Here is an 8,088-nt window from a genome sequence, read left to right on the forward strand (position 1 = left end):
AAAAATAAGGGATGAGTCTAATTAAATCCTTTACATGCACGTTTTCCCCCCATGTCAAACTCGATCATTAATGCCTTAACAACCAGTCATTCTCTTCCAGCTGACAGTGAAGAAATGATTTTACTTGTGGAAGAAAAGAGACTACAGCATAACTTAGCGGTCTGCAATCTACCCAGAGAAAGATTTCAAAGGAGAAAGACAGGAAATTATACCGTTCAACCAGGTGATATAATGGGGCTTGTACTCAGCTAATGCTATAAGGCATATGCCACTTACTCCAAAGAAACAGGGCTGGTCTGAGTTCATATTTTAGGTTCTTTTCTTGATTGGGTAAGATTGTGTATTATTAAATAAATATATCAGTATTTAAGTTTACATTAAGACTGAAATCTATTTTAAAATTAGCTTTACTTTGTTTAATGATTACCAAAGATGACAAATCATAAAATATAAAACAATACACATTTTTCGTTAGGATTTTCATATAACTTTAAACCTTAAAATTTCCATTTTACATTCACACTAACCCAAGCCTACAATTCATTCAACATATGTTTTACTGTAGAGTGTTTTTAGGAAGAGCAATTTCTTGCCACAGCTCAGGTTCCCAGTCAACTGCAGACATCTTTAAAGTATAACTCTTCAGTAAAGACAGGATCCTGGCAAGCTAAGTATTCATATTTGCAGCTGTCACTGCTTTCACAATCACTTCTTCACTTGCAATCTTAGACTGCTAAATCCTTCCCAGATATGCAATCCAAAATACTACAAAAATGCCTGGTTTAAATGCTATTTTCTCCACATCCCATTTGGATACAATTAAGTAACTTTAAAATTCACTGCAGGTTTTTTTTTTGTTTTTTTTTTTTTTTTTTTTTTTTTAGCATGCCTTTCTACAAGCAGGTTTTTTGTGAATCCTTAGCTGATACACTACTATCATTACACTACTAACTCGGGTGGTCATAATTTATGGGAAAATGCAACTGTGCAATGATGAACACAAAGAAGACAAACTCGGTTACTCTGTGTTGCCGAATTTAATGACGCGGTTATTGTGTACATGTAAAGTGTGTTTACCTGTGCTTCCTTACACAATACAACCCGTCAAAGTTTTAACAAGGAAGTGCTTTGCAAATTGCTCTTACCTGGACTTCTTTTAAATCAAATTACCTGAAATTGTTATATGTTCTGTAATGTGGAAAAATACTCTTGCCAAAATCCAAGCAAGTGTTGATTTTAGCAGTTTATCCAAATCTATGTTTAGCAGAACTGTCGTTACCAGAAAAGCTTGAGAATATTTTAATCATTAATGCTCTTTAGAACATTTTGGATGATAATCTAGAAACTTGGGGGCTAAAAGCTTACATGGAATGGTCTCTGTGCTACTACATCTACCACATATACTAGAGAATGCCTTGCTTGAAACTCCACTTTTATATCCCATTCCACAAAATAAGCAGCAGCGACTTTGATGTGGAAAGAGATGATATCACAGCTAGAAATGGTAGCAGTCAAGAAATAAAACCGTAGATGTGTAACAGAGGTTTCCTAAGTACTCTTCACTGAGGCATGTTTTGTAACTGGCTATAAATTACATTTATCAAATATGAGATAGCAGAAACTGTTTACTGAACATTTAAAACAAGGCATGAGATTCCTCAGAAAAGCAGGAAACAGCTTTCTCATGCCACAGATATTTTTGAGATTTCTATAGTTGTGCATTATGGCAAATGTGTGGTTTTTGTTTGTTTGTTTTTTGGGGGGAGGGGGGAATGTGATTGTTTGATTTTTGTAACGAAAACTAGAGGTCTCCTCTCATCCTTTGCTTTAAAAATCATTGTATTTTTCAAACAAATATTTCTGAAACTAACGAACAAAACCCAATTCCCAGGGGATCTGTATCTCATGGCTGAAGGAATCTTAAGCTGAATTATTCTAAAGCTGCGGCTTGAGTTCATCCCTTATGACACTAGGCACTCTATGCAGAGAGAAATATCATTTGTGGCTATTTAGGTAACTAATAAGGGAATCATTTTACACTTTTAGAAACAACAAAGCATAAGCCAGCACATACATAAATCTCTTAATTCATATACAACATTTAAAATGCTTATATATTGCCAGCATTTGTTAACAGGGCGTGATAAACAAGTTCAGAAAATTTCAGCAGTGAGAACAATGGGTTGTTGAAAAGTGTTCATCTGTTTCTCCTAAATAAATGACACCCTTGCAAGCTTGAGCTGATGCTGAGTCTGGCTACAGGTTCATGAAAGTACTAATCAGTCCATAAATGAAAACAATAAAGGTGTGGAAATAGTACCAAATAAATTCTTATCATTTTTAAGTGACAGGTCAATATCCTGTTGGCTGGAAAAAAGAAAAAAAAAGTTGGTATTTTTCTATTAATGTACACCAAGCTCTCTAAATGGCAAGTAAATGGATGTCAAATATATTTTGCCTTAAATGTCAAAGACAAATATTCTACCTAGGAATCATATGAAATTATGAAGTCAGATTTTCCTACAAGAAATAAATATACGGGCAATTTATCAGTCCCCACAGGAAATTAGTCACAATATTACTTGTATTTTCTTATGTATTGTTAATAATCATGCATATTAAAACATGTATGTTATAATTCATGAGATTTAGACACTAAAGAAATTCTGAAAATGGATATACAATTTTAGAAGCTCATAAATATACATGACTAAACCCCCATAAATAGCAACATATCTATCCAGCTAAGAAATGTGCTACTTTAGTGTTTTTATAATCATGCACTAAAATGAGATGAGGCATCTACCAGTAGTTGTTGGAAAATTGGATACACACATACCCTTGAATATCAGAAACAATGGCCAATGGCCAACTAGTGGCGCTGGATTCAAAGCCTCTTAAAATCAGTGGAATGAGCCAAACTTCAAAATGCTCAGATCAGTTCTTCTGTGATGTTTTAGAAAAGAAAAAATACATATAATAATGAGAAAATAATGAGAAAAGTCAGGTATTGGAGTGTTACTACGAAAAGCCACTCAAATTACAAGGTTGGGTTTACTTTGAATTGCTGTCTTATACAACTTACCTCATGTATACAGCTGTGTATAAACAGGCTTGAACATACTGAAGGCTTCTTTGTAATTTAAGGTAGTTCTTCCCGATATAAACTAAGAAAAGTTAGCAAAGATTTTAAAGATTTCATAAGAAAATCATAAGTGTTCCTTCATCCCAAAATATTGCAATTCTGGTGGATTTCTTTAATGAGGCTTTTTAGCATCTTAAATGTTATAATTTTAAGAAGTGATTTCACAGTGAAATGGGATGTTTATTTTTTTTCCTAAAAAAAAAAAAAAAGGTCATGCAGAATTTCCAAAACAGTATTTCCCTGAAGAAAAATATGCTGCAGAAAATTTCTCAAAAGCTCAACTAGAGAACCCTTTACTATTTAGTAAGCTTTTAGGTTTTGCTCTCAAATGTGATATTTTCATTATATCAGAAACAAAAATTACTTGAAAATTACATATTCTCCACCTATGCATTATTTTTACCTTATTTATGTATGTCATGTTAAGACTAACTGAAGGTGTCTGTCAAAAAGAAGTAGAGTTCTGTGTCCAGCTGTTTCAGTCAACACAGTCAGGAGCAAGCCTGTGCTACCTGGTGACCTGATTTCTGTCTGAGACCTGAGACACCTCATTCACTTTAGCCATCATCAGAATAATAGAACATGCACAGTGAGTTCACTGAACCTGGAGGTAACCTTCATATTTTCATATTCATATTCATAAAACGAGTAAACCTTCATATACAGTGCTTTAGATACCAGCTCCTTTTATTTTTCATTATAAGAATAAAACAGGCGCTTATTATTATTAATGTCTTTTTAAATTAAACAAGAACATACTAACAATTTAATCACTTTCTTTTCCTCATTTATGTATGTATTCACATATGTCACACACAAAAAAGTAATTTATCAGTCATGCAACAATGGAAACTTTATCAGCAGTGGAATTTCAACAGAAAATAGCTTTCTTCTTCTTCGTCTTTCTTTTGAAAGTGCAAATTCTCCTATTGTGTTGCCCTGCTAGCACATATCCTTTTGCTTTTCTATGCCTTTTATATAAGATACGCTCCTGTTCAGTGCAGAGTTCTGTTCACAGTACACAACGAATGCTTATGAGGGCAAAAGTCATCAACATGACCCTATGGCACGTTGTATAAACTGAACCAAAGAGGCACACAGTTGAAAAACAGTAGGAGGCAGCAATGCAACCTTAGCAGTCCCTACTCATGCTATTCTAGTTTCTAGTTCTTGTGTGATGTTTATTGCTCCTAAATTCTATCTTTGTTGATTTCTGCTTGTAGGTTGGTATAGGTTTGTTTCCTGGCATATCTCTGACACCACTCACAGGAACAGCTCTATGCAGACAGAAGGTTTTTTTTTTTTTTTCAGGGAAGACAGAAGCCTCTTCAAAGTAATGACTTTGAATCCTTGGTTCTAGTGAAATTCCTATTAGGAGTGCACTGATCTCCTCACTACAGCTAGGACTTCAACCAACCACCATGAGTCATTGTAAAATTCTGTACTTGGTAGACAAGTAATTTAATCAATAATGGATCTCCTCTAGAGATTTGTGCTGTTGTTTTATGTTCAGTTTAAGTTAATATGCACAATAACATTGCTGACTGGGGGCTCCTTCAACTCCTCCTATGTTATCTGTACATTTCTACCCTTAGAGAACTGGTTCAAGCATGCATGTAGCTAAATGATAAACCAGGCCGAGGAAATGATCCATCTGAAAAGTGACTCAGAAAAATGGCAACAACATCAACAAAACTATCAAAGGTTACAACGAGGAGGATGCCTACTTCTGCCAGTAGAGGTAAGGAATTAGGCTGGAGAGGGAAATAAGTGGTGCCACATCACAGCTTCAGCAGACTGGAAGATTGCAGTGCTGTTCCTTACCTTACACCATTTCTTCCACACTTTACTTCTCTTTTTACTTCATGATCTAACAGGTGCCTCTTCCAGAGTTTCTGTCTGTAGAAATGACAATTAAGGACAATTAAGAAAACATGTAAGAAAATAATCAAACTGTGAGCTTGTATTTCACAACAACTCACTGTTCTTAGAGCTGTACATTCTTTAGAATCTCTTCTTGATGAGGTACAATGTTAGAACGCACAGCAAATAAAGATTTATTATCTTGCAAAAATGTTCAAGCTAAAACTAGGACCTTATAAAAGTCTTAGAAAAATCCTGCAAGGCACTGAAAAATGTTCTGAGCACTTTGACTCTAAGGTCATGCAGCCAGCGTGCTGGAAGACTTTGGTTTCAGTCTCTCTTCTAAATTAGGCAACACAGAAAGCTGGACCTGCACTTTCTACAAGCCAGGTAAGTGCCCTAAACATTGTTCTCCCAGCTGCCTGGGGAAAGGATGGGCCTTGCTGTTTTGTGCATTGTTCTCCAATAGAAAACTTTTGGTGAAACTCGTATATCACCACAAGAGCTTTTCAGTTTAAATGAATCTTTGCTTTCTGATGAATCTTTTCTTTTTTTTTGCCACTAAGTCAGGGAGATAAAAAGAGATACCACCTTGTTCTGAAAAACATGAGACGTTTATTGTTCAGGCTTGACAAAGCCTGGCTTGGATGGAAGGTGGAAAAAAAATGAACAACTGAAGTGTTTTTACATTTCACAAGAAAAAAGGAGTTTATTCCCCAGACCAGCATCATCCTCTGCTCTATTTTGGTGGAGCCAAGAAAAAGATAATAATAAAGGAAATGGAGGGGACAGATGAGAACTCTTCTTTGAAGAGTTTTGAAGCAGAGATAGGAAGCTTATGAGGGACTTACAAGATGCAAGGTTTCTACCCATACTGCTACACACAGATCAGCTCAGCGAGGAAACATGGCCTGTATGACAGAAAATAACATAGCTTCAGACAGCCAGGGCTTGCGCTGGAAAATGAAAGAAGAGATTGAAGAGGAACTGCGAAGTATGCAGAGAAAAAAGGTGGATGAAAGTCAAGGCTGGTAACAGAGGTTCCATCACAGTCATTCCATACATCCCTCATAGGAGTCACGGGCAGTGAGCTTGCATGGGGAGGACTGACAGTATTGCACTAAGGCCTTGGATGATTTGAGTCTTGCCATGTTTGAAATTTGCCATGATGGCTGGTAACCCTTTTGACTAATGCCTCCTCCAACAGTGTTTGATGAGACTCTTGGGAGGGATATCTTCTCTAGGTCCTGGGTCCTTGTAAGTCCATGGTGCAATCTAGCTCATGGGTGCTTCTCCTGAATGGTCAAATCAAGGATAACATCACATTTGCCATTCTGAGGAAATGTTTAATGGTTCCCTGAGGCTCTTGGATTAAGTGTCTTGAAGGCTAAAATGTATCTGCAGCCTGACTGTTATTTCTGAAGGAGTGACAGACAGCGAGGGATCATAGAGTTGAATTTTGGAGGAGTATATAGAAAAAAATAACAATAACAGAAGCAGAAGTAGTAGCAGGAACTGTTACTACGTGGCATTTAGAAATGACCATTCATATCAACAGTCTGACTAATGCATGAGTCATTACTCATATTAAAAATAATTGCTTGGATAAAAACAAGTTGCGTGGGACTTTAGTAACACATGTATACCATTTTTTCTGTACAAACTAGAAATCACTTATGTCATTAAACCTTATAAATTATTGACCTTTTGACCAAAAAGTGGACATAATACATTACCCAGTGGTATACTTCAACCACTATTTTATAGCTGTGACCAAATTTAGATCTTGTGTATAGATTTGCTCTTCTACTAACGTATCTTAATATTACAATCAATTCCTCAGAAAAGGCAGTTCAGAGACTTCTGCAAACACTCAGCTGAATTAAATCTTAGTAGTTCTAACCTCAGAGCTTAATTGATTACAGTGAAGATTAAAGCAGACATATTTCAACTCCAAGATTTATTGGTTACTATACCAGAGATAGGTTTCTATCACACTAGGGTCAATAAAGACTTTCTACGCTTGCAAATAGCAAGGAAATACAATATAATTGCACTTCAGAGTTAGAGGAATATCAACAAGAAAGAACTGTGAATATGTGTAGCTAGCGCAAAAGGTGTTACAGGTTTAAAAATGGAAAAATGAATTGAAAGCACTACAGAAAAATGATTCTAGATCTATAAATTACTTCTGATTTAGAGCAAGCATGATGCACACAAATGGGTGAGATGTAGTATCTCATAGCAGAACTTAAATTACTTTGTTGTTGAGTTACTGCTTAAAATACCATTCCATTTAAATATTAAACAATATAATAACTTGGTACATTATAAATAATAAGGATGACTTTTAGAAACCAAAGAAATATTTAGAGGCTTTTTACCACCTGAACCTTACTGCAATGCATTAGCAACCAAGAAGTAACCTTAATCAGCTCAGCAAATGCTTTCAGGAAAAGCCTACCTGAAAGAAGTTTTGCAGAAGCAGATGACAAAATTATTTCTTTGCCAGTCTTTCAGTGGCTAACAGTGGCTTCATCTGGTTCTTGGATCTTTGCAGAAAGTGACTGAGAAACATTTCTATATACAATTTGAGAATTATTATCTGTGTTTTGAATATATCAGTGTTCATACACAATAAACATTGCCAATAGGGCTACATTGGCCGTTTCCCAATGAGGATATCCCCTACAGAAGATAAAAAATACTTAAGTGCCCATCTAGTCGAAAACAAACTAGGATGACAAGCTGGATTAAATTTAAGGATGTCACATTGTCTGAAATCACACAAGAACAAAATATATGAAAAAAAACTATAGAAATCAGTATTTTAAAGCAAATGCAGGACTGATACAAGACTGATACAATCTCAGTAAAAAGACCCCAGGAGAAAATGGTTCCCAAAGAAAAAGCAGCCACAGCTAGTCCCTAATAGAGACCAGTCACGTCCAGGACAGGAACATTCTGTCCAAAGAATATTTAAATGATGAGAGAACTGGCTCAGAAAGTTGCATGCAAGTCTGTTTATAGTGTTTCACCCATCTTCCTATTTTTCTTGAATTAATTAATGTAAAGAACAG

At 35.6% G+C, this 8,088-nt stretch overlaps 1 protein-coding gene and 1 long non-coding RNA gene across 5 annotated transcripts in view; one reads left to right on the forward strand and one right to left on the reverse strand.

Annotated features, from left to right (window-relative positions):
- LOC310880987 (uncharacterized protein) overlaps nucleotides 1-4,992 on the forward strand; it is a 111,982-nt gene extending 106,990 nt beyond the window's left edge. For 2 of the 4 annotated variants that reach the window (XM_083797566.1, XM_083797585.1), the window contains one exon: nucleotides 4,741-4,992. The gene's annotated coding sequence lies outside the window, so the exon portion shown is untranslated. Of the gene's footprint in view, nucleotides 1-100; nucleotides 2,855-4,740 lie in introns of those variants that run through there. The other 2 variants (XM_083797564.1, XM_083797582.1) reach the window with 1 other exon arrangement.
- The window catches only part of LOC310880988, a 56,983-nt gene extending 51,939 nt beyond the window's left edge, over nucleotides 1-5,044 (reverse strand). The window contains exons 1-3 of the long non-coding RNA XR_014572033.1: nucleotides 4,970-5,044; nucleotides 3,086-3,167; nucleotides 2,840-2,946 (exon numbers count right to left, since the gene is read on the reverse strand). This is a non-coding gene — a long non-coding RNA (uncharacterized lncRNA). The remainder of the gene's footprint in view (nucleotides 1-2,839; nucleotides 2,947-3,085; nucleotides 3,168-4,969) is intronic.
- Nucleotides 5,045-8,088: the final 3,044 nt, after the last annotated feature.

Source organism: Anser anser, assembly GCF_964211835.1.
Source record: "Anser anser genome assembly, chromosome: 13".
NCBI lineage: Eukaryota > Metazoa > Chordata > Aves > Anseriformes > Anatidae > Anser > Anser anser.